General features: G+C 49.6%; 1 long non-coding RNA gene across 1 annotated transcript; it reads right to left on the bottom strand.

Annotated features, from left to right (window-relative positions):
* Positions 1–10,312: 10,312 nt before the first annotated feature.
* LOC311591030 lies at positions 10,313–11,618 on the bottom strand. The gene is made up of 3 exons (XR_014777014.1): positions 11,539–11,618; positions 11,233–11,342; positions 10,313–10,411 (listed from the first exon to the last, which is right to left on the bottom strand). It is a non-coding gene; the product is annotated as an uncharacterized lncRNA (long non-coding RNA).
* Positions 11,619–13,115: the final 1,497 nt, after the last annotated feature.

The following is a 13,115-nucleotide window of genomic DNA, read 5'->3' as shown; positions in this document are numbered from 1 at the left end:
TTTTCGTTGCAAAGGGATGATGGGTCCTCAGCACACGTCTTCTGCTAAGGACGGTTTCCTTGACGGAGACATGAATCTGTCCCTAACCCCCGTGTGCATCGCATTTAGGTGCGTGGTCCCAAGAAGGAGATCTCGCTCTATCCAAGAGAAAATGGAAGAAGCTAAGCAGGAGCCTTGAACTGCTTGGTGGTGGGGGTCTTGTCGTTCTAGGCTATTCTCTTCTCTTTGACCTCTTTTCCATGTCGGCTCTTCCAGGGAACAGGGATGGCCTGAGCTATGGCTGAGGGGGTCTCCCACGTGAGTGGTCTGGGTTCTCTTGGCTAGCAGGCGTTCTTGTTAGCTTTGACTTGTACATGACTTGGTTTATTTTTGCCTTCACAGCAACCTGACTTTGGGTGTGGTCCAACAACAAACTCGACGCACTCCATCCATGCGCACAGCTAATTCGCCCCAGTCGTCACTTCCTGTCTCTGTGTTCTGCCCCAGTCGTCACTTCCTGTCTCCATGTTCTGACCCAGTCGTCACTTCCTGTCTCCGTGTTCTGACCCAGTCGTCACTTCCTGTCTCCGTTTTCCCCTTCTAGTCTCCAGGGCTTTGGGAGGAGTTGGACTGAAAGGAAATCTACGTTAGAGGTCATCTCCAGAATATCAGGGATGGGCTGATAGAGGTGTGAGTTTTGGTAGCCTAGGGTGCAGGCCAGTTGGGCCTATTACTGGGTCAAGCACCTAGGTTCTTAGAGGTACCTGTGGAGGAGGGGAATGGATATATTCAGCTATCGTTAAAAACTTAGACCACATGAGACAACACAGACCCAGGATACTGCTCTGGAGGCAAAGACAGTAGGATCACAAATCCAAGGCCTTCCTTGACTACTGAGTGAGTTCCTCAAAATTAAAACTACACACAAACAAAACAAAAGTAGCTCCATGGAAGAATGCTTTGCTAGAATCCCCCAGTGAGGCAGAGTCTATGTGGTTCAGTGGTAGAGCCTCTGCCTAGAATCCCCCAGTGAGGGACTGGGGTGTGGCTCAGCAGTAGAGCCCCTGCCTAGATCCCTCAGTGAGAGGCTGGGGTGTGGCTCAGTGGTAGAGCCCCTGCCTAGAATCCCCCAGTGAGGAGCTGGGGTGTGGCTCAGTGGTAGAGCCCCTGCCTAGAATCCCCCAGTGAGGGGCTGGGGTGTGGCTCAGTGGTAGAGCCCCTGCCTAGAATCCCCCAGTGAGGAGCTGGGGTGTGGCTCAGTGGTAGAGCCTCTGCCTAGAATCCCTCAGTGAGGGGCTGGGGTGTGGCTCAGTGGTAGAGCCCCTGCCTAGAATCCCCCAGTGAGGGGTTGGGGTGTGGTTCAGTGGTAGAGCCCCTGTCTAGAATCCCCCAGTGACGGGTTGGGGTGTGACTCAGTGGTAGAGCCCCTGCCTAGAATCCCCCAGTGAGGGGCTGGAGTGTGGCTCAGTGGTAGAGCCCCTGCCTAGAATCCCCCAGTGAGGGGCTGGGGTGTGACTCAGTGGTAGAGCCCCTGCCTAGAATCCCCCAGTGAGGGGCTAGGGTGTGGCTCAGTGGTAGAGCCCCTGCCTAGAATCCCCCAGTGAGGGGCTGGGGTGTGGCTCAGTGGTAGAGCATCTGCCTAGAATCCCCCAGTGAGGGGCTGGGGCGTGGCTCAGTGGTATAGAACCTGCCTGAAATTCCCCAGTGGGAATTTAGAGTGTGGCTCAGTTGTAGAAACTTGTTTAATATCTACCAGTGAGGAGGTACGATGTGGCTCAATCGAAGAGTACTTGCATGGAATCCACCAGTGAGGGGCTAGGGCCAAGAGTTTAGAGTAGAACAGTTGTCTCTCATTCTGGGGCCTCTGAGTTATTCAGATACCACATTTTACTCAAAACTATGCAGCCAGATTCATTTTTAAGCAAGAGCAAGAATGTGGAATGCATCACCTGCCTCTGTGGACACTGATATGAACGCACTTGACCACTTGAGTGACATATACAAAGTACTTCCCATGGGCCAAGTGCTGGATTAGCACCAGGCTCTGCCAATGCACAGAAGACAGTTTCTGCCTTACCGTGTAGTACTGTCTGCGGACATGGACTGCTGTTTGAGCACAGACAGGGCCAGTGATGGCAAGCGCCACATCTGGCTCAATGTGAGCCCCATCCATGAAGTTGAGAGTCAGAGAAGAAATGTTAGGAAAGACTTACACAGAAGATATAACACTGAAGCTTAAAACCGGCATCAGTAGGTGGACAAAGACATCCTGGGCACCAGCGACACTATGGACAAAGGTATAGACATGAAAAATAAAATTCCTGAGAATTGAATGTTATGTTCCTGCAGTGGAATGTGTGGTTTGAGGTCAAAGATGGTCCACTGTAGGGAGGACACTGAGTCCCATAACAAAAGGTCTTGAAAGCCATGTGTAGGGTTTGAATAAGAAGTGATCCCCATAGGCTCATGCCTTTGAGCACATGGTCCCCCATTGGTGGTGCTGTCCTTGGGGGCAGGGCCTGGCTGGAGGAAGAACAGTACTGGGGGTGCATTTGGATAGTCTGTAACCTTGTTCCATTCCCTTGCCTACTGCTTCCGGTGTATGGGTGAAAATGTCATGAGGAAGACTGTTGCTCCTGCTTTCATGCAGCGGTTTTCCAGCCACGGTGGTCTTTATCCTTCCAGAACTCTAAGCTGAAATAAACCATTTTGTTCTATAAGTTCCCTTGGGTCATAGCAACAGAGAAATAACCAATACACCATGTCAAAAATGGAGGGACTCCATCCCTATCTAAGTACATGAGCCATGAAGTCCATTTTGTTTAATGGTAAAAAAAAAATGTTGCTCCCAGGCAGTGTTAGGGATAAAACCTGGTGCCTTAAAACATGTAAGGAATACCACTGAGCTCTGTCCCAGCCTGTCGAGAGCTGCGATGTTGCCACACCTAAAGATGGCGCTGGCTTCTGCCTTCCACCGTACCAACAGTGAGTGCTCTCCCTGGTAAACAAGTCCTTATACGGCTATCAGCAGGGCATCAAGCCTTACGGTCTCCGTGACTCATTTCGGACCTATGGAGAGGCTACACGTGGCTCTCCCTGATTGGCTCTTGCTGAGGGTATAAGCCTTTGCCCACCTGGGGAAGGGGCCATTTTCTGCCAAGCGATACTGCTGTAACTTCATTCCTGAGTAAACTGCCTTAAGAAGGAACCTGGTTGTCTTGAGTCTTATTCCTGCTGGTCAGGAAGGGCACAGACACCAGCCCTTCATTGTGCTTTTGAGGGACAGAATTCTGGCCGTAGCGTGATGATGTATTAGGCAAATTGAGGGCTGGCAAGGTGGAAACTGTGGTATCGATCAGGCAGCGGAACATGGCAGTGGGGACCTGGGTCCCAGCAGTGGCTATGGTGAGAATAGGCAGATGTGAGAATCAATACCCAAGGGTGATTTATTAGACAGTGGCTTTATGAGAGAGGAAGGAACCCAGGATGACCTTTAGTCATCGATTGCGATATGACGAACTCAAAGTATGTAAGGCTGGCACGGGGTGTCAGAGGATTGAGATGGCCAAGCTTAGATGCTTGGGGAGTGTAGATCAGAAGTCATACTTAAAGTCAAAGAGGAGAAGCCAAGTGTGCCTACGAAGAGTGAGGGAGAGTGAAAACTGGACACAATGAAAACCCAAGAAGATTTCACACCTACTGGGGAGAAGGCCGTTGAGAAGGTGGTCCATCATAGAGGCCAAACTGATGATCAGAACTTATCAGAAAGGTTAGGTATGTGAACACACACACACACACACACACACACACACACACACACACACACACACTCACGTGGACATGCTGTTCTGTAAGTCAACCTTTAAGGGTGTATTTTAACCCTAAGGATTACGGGAAGAAAATAAGCCTACTGATGATTGAAGGAGGACCTATCTTCCCCCAGTGATGCAAGCTCAGAGGCCAACAGTTGTGACGTGGAGAGTTGCATCTGGTGGCACAGGTTTATCTTTCCAGCTGGTTGGGAGGTGGAGGCATGAGGATTTCGAGCTGAAGGACTGTCCTGGCAACAGAGTGAGTTCCAGGTTAGCCTGAACAATTTAGTGAGATCTGGTTTTTAAAAGTAGAACTGGGATGAGGACACTGCTTAATGATGACAGAGCACTCAGTGTGTGTGTGTGTGTGTGTGTGTGTGTGTGTGTGTGTGTGTGTGTGTATGTGTGTGTGTGTATGTGTGAGAGAGAGAGGGGGGGACAGAAGAAGGAGGAAAGGAAATGATTCAGAAACTTGATGTCAAGGACAAGAAGGTAACTCAACTTTGCATCTCTCTCTCTCTCTCTCTCTCTCTCTCTCTCTCTCAAAGATGTACAAGTTTAGAGAGAGTTAAAGAGGGTAGAAGACAGAAGAGAATGTTAACAATACAGAATAGAAGAATAAGTTTGTCTACTCACAGCCTACTGGGGGCCAGGAGTGGAAGAAACCTGGAGCAGGTGAGAGGAGGGAGGAGAAATTTCTAACACGAGGCAGGTGGGTTTTCCACTGTGATGAAGAGAGCTAGGAGGTTGGAAAAACAGAGGAGCAAAGAAGGCTTCTGTGACCACCTCTGACCTTCCCCCCCCCCCCCAAGAAAACAACCTCTCACAAAGTAACAGCTGAGACTGGAAGCCTTCAAAAATAACTCTTAAACTTGTGATAAGGATGTGATAATTGATGTCTTCTGAGTGGAGTGCAGTGTGAGGAAGGACTTCAGTTTTCCTTAAGAAGCTGGCTACTCAGTGTTTGACCATGCTTCAGCGAGTATAGGGGAAACACAAATTAGATTTCCCCTCTTTTCTTCTTCTTTTTCTTTCTTCTTCTTCTTCTTCTTCTTCTTCTTCTTCTTCTTCTTCTTCTTCTTCTTCTTCTTCTTCTTCTTCGTCTTCTTCTTCAGAGAAAGCCAGACAGGAAAAGTAAGAAAAGCAGTATTTGAGCAGTGATAAAGTTCTGTTGACCTTGTTCAAAACAATGCAGGCTCCTCGTTCTTCAGCAAATTATAAAGGAAGGAAACGGAAGAGAATGATGGACTTCCACCAGGATGGAGAGGACACTGAAGAGCAAGACGCTCACATGAGAAAAGCAGCAACAAGACCTTGGGGACTATGAGTCAAAACCAACATGTGTTGCACAGAAGGGCATTAGTATTTACATCCAGCACCCAGTTATCACAGCAAAACAGAAGATGCTTACTTGGGGGGACATCTTGGCAAATTTAGGAGATGACAGACACTGGTAAGGAGAAAAGGACCTGGAGGTGACAGGAGCTCCATAGGGAAACCAGCAGAGCCAACTAACTAACCAGAGCACCAACCAAGGACCATGCATGGATTGGACCAAGGCCCCCTACACAGACATAGCGGATTGGCAGCTCAGGTTTCGTGTGGGTTCCCTAGTCATCAGGGTGCAGGATGTCTCTGACATGGGCTCTTGCCTGCTTTTTATCACTTACCCCTGACAGGGCTGCCCTGCCAGGTCACAGGGGAAGAGGACAAACTCAGTCCTGAGTTCAGTCCTGATGTAGCTTTATGATCTGGTGTGGGTGGGGGGGGGGGCTCCCCTTTCCTGAGGAATAGGGCAAGAGGGGGAGGGAGAGTGGGACTGTGAGGAGAGGAGGGAGGTGAAAAAGAGACAAATCTGTTTTTGTTATGATCCCAAGTGTGGGATTGAAATGGTCTTGTGAGAACAGGTGAGGTTAATCCACTAGAAGACCAACCTCCTCGTGCGGGAGCTTGATTGTTGCCAGCTGAAAAGATCCCATGACCAGACTCTGGGAGGAGGTATATGAATGAGCCCCAAACTGGAGGTGGGGCCTTGGGAGACTTGGGATAGTTTTGGCTGTTCATTGCTCCACTTCGAGACGCTCCTAGAGAGAACCAACCACTGGAGGGAAGGTTTTGGGGCTCCGGCTCCTACTGAGGTTCCGGGTTCTGGTTACTCCAGGTTCCAGCAGAAGAAATCCTGCTGATTACACCAGGAGAATCATTCCTTGGGACTGATATTCTTGCAGTTTTTTGTATTCTTTAATCCTCTTTCCCTATTGCTTCGGTTAGCTGGGTTATAAGGGACGTACACTCAGTTAATAAGTTCGTAACAAAATATATTGGTTAAGGAAATGGAGCCTACAGGGAGGGGATACAACTGAATGTCAAGTGGTTAAACACATAAATTTTTAAAAATGAGATGCTGAAGGACTTAGTATTTTCTGTTGTTGGGAGGGATAGAGTCCCACTGGGATGGCCGGCCCATAGGTGCAGGTGTACATAGTGAGGCACTGGTTGCTGAGATGAGCACCTGGCTTAGTCATCTATGAAACATAAGTGAAAGGTAACAGACATTCCATGTTTGGCGTGAAGATACCTGTAGTGATGATGATGATGATGATGATGATGATGTGTGTGTGTGTGTGTGTATGTGTGAATATGTAGGAGATATTGGCTCAGTTTTCATGGACTCTAGTGATCTAGTGGATGAGGAAATGCCTGGGGTAGTTGCACACACTAGAGAGCATAAAAGGATGAGGACAATCCAACCAAGTGATGCTTACCTCAGTGTTCAGGGATGCCAGCAAGCTTTCAAGATGCTATGGGGGGGGCGGTCACGGAGTACGCCTGCTCCCCTGTGCCTCTGCCGCGCGGAGCTTGTTTCTGAAGCAGGGTGTCAAGACCATGGCTCCAATAAGAGCAGAGTGAGGACACTGAGGAGATGAGGTTATTTCAGGAGGTTGATCGTGGGACACAGTTTCCATCGAGCTGTTCGGAGGATCCGGGAAGACCAGTGAATATGGAGAGTAGGGACTACTTCTGACTTGGACTCTGGTGCTCACACCATTGATCACTTCCCCCTGGTGGGTGGCCATTCCAGGCCACACAGGAAGAGGATACGGGCAGTCCAGATGAGACTTGATAGGCTGGAGTCAGAAGATAGGGAGGACGGCTCGCCCTTTCTGAGGAGTAGGGAGGGTGGATGAGGGAGGGAGGGCGGGACCTGGAGGCTCAAGGGAGGGGCTTAAATAGGGATATAAAGTGAACAAATCTTTAAAAAAAAGTTTATCTCCAATATTTTTTTCACACTAGTTTAATATAAGTCTATAATACCCAAGAGCACATGCTGTCAGAAGCCTGAGCAAGGCCATACTGCTATGTGACATTTCCATCATTTTCCTGCTGGATTCAAACTGTCAGTCCAGAAAGATCTGGGGTGAGAAGAACACAGTTCCTTCTCCCTCTGAAGAGCCAGTCAGTAGTAGACTGTGGGGTCCATTGGGCCATCAGATCCTCATTAAGAACTGGAACCACTTTCTAAATTGTATCCCATCATCCTCAGCACCATCGGCTCACACGCCCCATGGTCCTCGGACTCACCCAAAGCATCCAGCTACCCAGACCTGTGGTGGTCTGGTTATGCAAATTCAGACCCCAGCAACTATTGCCTTGACGAAGCTTGTGTTACACTGCTGTCAAGCCAAGGTCTACCTGAAGACCAGCTCCACATCACGTGAGAGTCAATGAGGTTTTCCTTCAGTTAAGATTGGACTGAGTCAGTGTGAAAATGGGTATTTTCCTTACTAAACTTAGAAAAATGATGTAAGAAACTTTCTTAATAGGGATTTATATAAAGTAAAAAATGTCGTATGTAAACACATCAACATGTATAAATTACCAAAAAATATTAAATGGTGAGGAATGGCAATCATTTAATCTCCAAAAGATCCCAGTGGCTTTGTGTGATCTAGATTTCAAGTCATGACTAGTGCCTAGCTAGATGACAATTTTGTGTCTCTTGGAGAGGAATATTTCAGTCCTCAGAAAAGACAAGAAATAGCTTTTACCCTCTCTATTTCATGTGGCTCTACCTGTCTAGATGTTTTTCAAAAGATGTTAAAAAAAATTACTGTAGTTTCCATATGACGTATACTCTTGTCAAAGATATGAAACCAAGTTTATTGGATGTTTAGGGACCAGTTCGTAATTCCTAAAGCCTCTAAGACACCGTGGTCCCGGAAATAGGAAAGGTACATGGACTTGAACTCAGTTTGCAAGTGGCCAAACTAGAGTACAGCACACACACACAAAAAAAAGCCACTGGAATTATTCTTGGAAGAACTATTCCATAAGCCAGTATGTGGGCAGAATAACCTACCTGTTGATGGTTATGCCTAAGGGAGCAAAGCCCCCCATCTCTCTCCACCTGCCCCCTCAAAAGGTAATTCTCAGAGCGGGCATGGTGAATGGGTTTAATGACTTTATTTCTAATGCTAGCATTTCCTATCTTGAATGGACTTCTCCCATACCCATTCTCTTCTCCTCATCACTGTTTGGCTAGTGGGTTAGCCTTATGCTGTGCAGCTGTACACAAAGCACGTTGGTGATGGACAGATGTGCAAACGGATGAATAGGAAGAAGATGGACAGATGGATGGATAGATGGATGGATGGATGGATGGTGAATGGAGTGATGTATAGATGGATGGGTGGATGAGTGTATGGATGGAAGGATGGGTGGGTAGATGAAGGGCAAATGACTGGATGAACAGGTGGCAAGACGGATAGGTGGATGGATAAGTAAATAGATGGATGGGTAGATAGGTGGATGGGTGTTAGATGGAGGTATGTGTTTGGATTGGTGGATGAATGGGTGGATGAATGGGTGGATTTATGCACGGACTCATGCACTGATGGGTGGGTGGGTGGGTGGATAGATGGGTGAGTGGGTGGACAAGTGGATCGGTGGGTAGATGGAGGGAGGGGCAGATAGGTGGATGAATGGATGAGCACGTGGGTGGGCAGCTTAGTGGATGGATGGGTGGACAGATGGCTGGCTGGGAGAGTAAACAGATAGGTAGATGAGTGGGCAGATCAGTGTATGGGTGGGCAGGCAGCTGGATGAATGGGGGAAAACCACCCCTGGTATTCCATTGCCCTTAGTTTCAGCATGTCTATAACAGCTCAGAGAACATACTGCCAGAGCCCAGAGATGCTAACATTCACTCTGCTGGACCCTTGTTAGAGAGACGACAACTTCTCAGTCCAGAAAGGTTCTGCATGAGGAAGGAGCAGTTCTCTACGCAGATTCTGCACAACATGAGAGAGCAGAGATTTATTTTCCTCATCAGAGCGGGATGCCAAAGCTCATTTCTGAAAGCCCTCTGACTGCTGCCACCCTCCTGTGCCCGTGCCCTTCCCTCCTGGAGGCAACATGCCAAGCATTGGACCCACCAACGGCGCTTCTGCACTAGGATCAAAGTTCCAAAGTCCACAACTGTCCTTTGTGGCCCCAGCTGTCATTGCAGTGACGTTCAGACAAAGGCTCGCACTCTTTTCCATGGGACCCATCACAGCGGGCAGGGAGGCAAGTGAGAACTGGCAGCCTGATGGTACCCTGGAACCCAAGACTTCCTCCCACCTGGTCTGCTCCTTTTCCACATCTCCCGGCCCCCATCCCCATCTCATCTCTCCCCTGAATCCCCCCCCCCCAGAAAATCAAGACCCTTTTCATCGAACCCTGTTAGAATCCGCGGTGCTCCCCTCCCCTCCTCCTCTTCCTTGACACCTCCTCCACCTCGTCTCAGCCAGCACTTGTGCAAACGACACTTGGAAATTCCACCTTCCCTGGCATGTCGGGATGAGGAAATGACTGGAAACCTGACAGTCTATCACTACCAGGGAGTGACAATTTAAAAAAAAAAAAAAAACCCAGTTATGAGTGTAAGTTTAAAAATGTAACTAAAAGCCTTCATCAAAGTTTAAAGAGCTCCTTGCGCTTTTAGCATTTGCTTATTTTGATTTATTGACAATGACACACCTAGGAACAGCCGTCTCTCTGAAGCGGTGAAGTAATGGACTTTGGTGGGAGAGAGAAAAAGAGGAGGGGGGGGTCGGAAAGGAGGACGGGGTTGGGGGGGGTGGGGATGGAGACGGTACAGCTCTCGGAACAGAGGCCTCTGATTACAGCCCACTAATTTGTTATGCACTCTGGTAAATCAGCAGTGAATCACATGACAAATAAGGAGAAAAAATTAACAGCTGTCATGTTGTGATGTGTTAATTTCCTGACAGTCTCTGCGCTGAAGCCAATTACTGATTTAAGGGCAGAGAGAGAGAGCCCTGTTCAAGCTTCTAATTAGGCTTCTTCAAGACTAAAAGGATAAAAGAAAAAAAAAATAAAAAAATAAGAGAAAGAGAACTAGGCAGGTAGCTGGGCTCCGTGAAGCTCACGTGCTTTTAAAGCCCCCCAGTTAAATAGCTTTAAGCCTAAGTGTGTTTAAGATAAGAATTTAGAAACATTTATTCGCTTTTATCCCTGACCCGATGGTTTAGGCTTTTGTGGAGTAATTGGGAGTCGAGCGGGGCCCAGGGCTCTTGCTGCCCTCTTTCCGAGTGGTCCAGCCTCTCCGATGTAATCTGCTAATAATACCTTTGTTTAGTCATGTCAACAAGCATTCATCACTGAGGTAGACAAAGGGCGGCAGGCATCCCACCCGCCTCCTTACATGGGGATCTGCAGACAGCACATGGCCAGCATCTGAGCCGCCACTGCATGGCCTGTCTATGTGGGGTACTGGACTCCAAGGCTGGGGACCAGAGCTAATGGGGTCTCGGTGTGCAGACATGGGGGCAGCCCTCACACAGACCCAAGGGAAAGATGGGTCTGGACATGAGGATCTTGACTTTGGCTTTTGCCAGCCTTGTGACTTAACCTGGTTCCGCTTAACCTGCATGCCACCCTCACGGGCCCCAGTAATGCGGATTAAGAGCAGACTTTCTCTAGGGACCTGGAAGTCTGCAAGCCGTGGGAAGAGTGAAGAGGGAGCTGGTTGCTGGGAGGCTCACCTAGGCCTATTCTGGGTGCACTGGGGTTTCCCCAGAATTACTGGCAGCAGACGTACCATGAGGAAAACAGGGGTCAAGAGACCATACTCCGGCAGGACACGTGGTTGGTTTTTAAGTTTACCTCGCAAGAAGACCAGTCCCCCCTCCCCCTCCCCTCCCCTCCCCCTCCCCTCCCCTCTCCTCCCCTCCCCCTCCTCTCCTCCCCTCCCCCTCCCCTCCCCTCCCCCTCCCCTCCCCTCCCCTCCCCTCCCCTCCCCTCCCCTCCCCCCCTCCCCTCCCCTCCCCCTCCCCTCCCCTCCCCTCCCTCCCCCTCCCTCCCCTCCCCTCCCTCCCTCCTCCCCCTTCCCCCTCCAGCTGGTGGATTACTGAAAGGCTCTTTGTGATAATCATACAGGAATGCCATAAGTGGATGCCTCGGTTACTTGGGACACTTCCTCAGTGGGTCTTCCGGAAGGGTTTCCGCTTCACAGAGCTACTGTCTCCCAACGTCCACAGCTGTTTCCTGGTAGTAGAGGGATAACCACTGGAGCGCACTGCCTGTCTGTGGTGAGAATAAGGAAAGAAGGGCAGGGGTGAGGGAGGGGATCAAGGAAGGGAAAGAAGAACAAATGCCGGCTGACAGAGCAGACAGCCTAAGGACGGATGGCGTGGAAGGAGAGGGAGAGAAAGCAGAGAGGGGTACGGAACGACATAAAAACAAGAAGGTTACTCTAGCTGGACAGACACGGGACCCTCAGCTGGGGACCACTGGGGATCCAAGACCACCGCCTTAACGTCCTGGTACGAGTTCCTTGGGGGGGTGTGAGGCTTTCAGAGGAGATCTTCCTGTGTAGTATAAATACACTGCCAGGCTCCCACGCTCCACTGAAAATGGAAATCCGTGTCTTTCATTACTGACCACCCTGAGTCCCGGGTGCCTCTGTGGTTGCCATGGGCTGAGCTAAGTTAGGGATCCAGCTGAGGGGAGCAGATCCTGGGCCTGGATTCTGGGTTCTTCCCCAAGCTTATGGTACAGAAGAAGGAGCACAGTGCATGCCCCACAGGAATCAGGAGAGGGTCTCTAAAGGAGGCGTGACCCACAATCATGCTCTGAAGAGATGGGTGGAACCAAAGGGCTGCCTAGGAAAGAGCTTCCAGCAGGGTTTGATGCCCTCAAGCATCCTGGGTTTTCTAATGTCTGCATCTACTTCTTTTCTTCAAAGGGCTATAAGCAGAGGAGGAGGAGGAAGAGGAGAGAGGGGGAAAGAGTGAGAGCTGGGAGCCCAAGCTCCCAGAGTTTATGAGCATCCCATTCTTTCCCATCTTTGTGGGGCTGACTGTGGAGCTCAGATACACAGCAGGTCCTCTTTCATTGTAGGTCTCTCGTTCATCCGAGATTCATCACACGTCTGAGAGTCAAATGGCCCTGGAGGCGCCCCATCATATCCCCTGGTGAGGCAGCCCAGCTCAGGGACCAGCACAGCCTCAGCTGAGGTCACATCGACCCTCTGCCCCAGAGGACCGCTGCTTTCTGTTGCCCCGGTGGTGGCTGGGTCTAGGGTAAATGCATCATTGCTACAATTAAAGACGCATTCATGCGTTGACCAGTGAGGGGGAAAATGGATCCCTGGAGTCTAAGCCTCCTCCCAGATGGCTTCCTCCTTCCAGGCAGGTGGTCTGATTAAAAGGCTCCGATGGCTTATTTCATTAGGAGTCACCATAGGCATTGCCCTAGACAAGAATCCTTCGTCATTGATTTTGTTGGTGGCTGCAACCCTAAAGTTGACGGGCTAGCTAAACGGTAATTCACTTGCCAAGCTTGGCTCAGTCCTGACCCATTATCAATTGACTTGAAAGATGTCAGCACACGGGGAGTCAGGGAGAGAGCCTAAGCTTTTGGAGGAAGGTTCGAGAATGAATAACATATATGCATTTACCTGGCTAAGTGCTGTCTGGCAGGCGGATGATGTATTGATTCACATAGCACCTCCATCAGCACCGAGGTCTTCTGTGTCCTGGGGGATACTGAGCTACCCAGCTGTCCCTGGGGAGAAGAGGCCACTTCCAGGGTCAGTGGCTTCTTTTTTTAGTAACCTGTCTGCGCACTGTGAAGTCTTTAACCTGTTGGGTACCCTATGGCAGCCCACTAGAGCCTACCATATGATGGAAGAGCAACTCCCTCTCTCTCTCTCTCTCTCTCTCTGTCTCTCTCTCTCTCTCTCTCTCTCTCTCTGTCTCTCTCTGTCTCTCTCTCTCTCTCTGTCTCTCTGTCTCTCTCTGTCTCTCTGTCTCTCTC

Source organism: Acomys minous, assembly GCF_964271855.1.
Source record: "Acomys minous genome assembly, chromosome: 20".
Taxonomy (NCBI): domain Eukaryota; kingdom Metazoa; phylum Chordata; class Mammalia; order Rodentia; family Muridae; genus Acomys; species Acomys minous.
Note: the sequence above shows the minus strand (reverse complement) of the source record. Positions and strands in the feature narration are given on the sequence as shown.